We start from the raw sequence: 231 nt of genomic DNA, 5'->3' as shown, positions 1-231 counted from the left end.
AAACATTACAAGAAGATTCAAATTTAGAAAGTCCAAAGTGTTTAACAGCTGAAGCAGAAGAAAGAGTTAATTCTTGTGAAGCAAAGCCTCCAAGATGTATATGTGGATCTACTTGATCCTAAACTTGCTTTTATTTTGGTCATTGTGCCTTTAATTCATTCCCCTACTGGGCTCTTTATGCAAAGAAAAGATAATATTGGGGAATGGATTTTATTTCTGAGTTAATTATAA

The sequence above is a fragment of the Mastomys coucha genome, unplaced genomic scaffold (assembly GCF_008632895.1).
Source record: "Mastomys coucha isolate ucsf_1 unplaced genomic scaffold, UCSF_Mcou_1 pScaffold7, whole genome shotgun sequence".
NCBI classification, from domain to species: domain Eukaryota; kingdom Metazoa; phylum Chordata; class Mammalia; order Rodentia; family Muridae; genus Mastomys; species Mastomys coucha.
Note: the sequence above shows the minus strand (reverse complement) of the source record.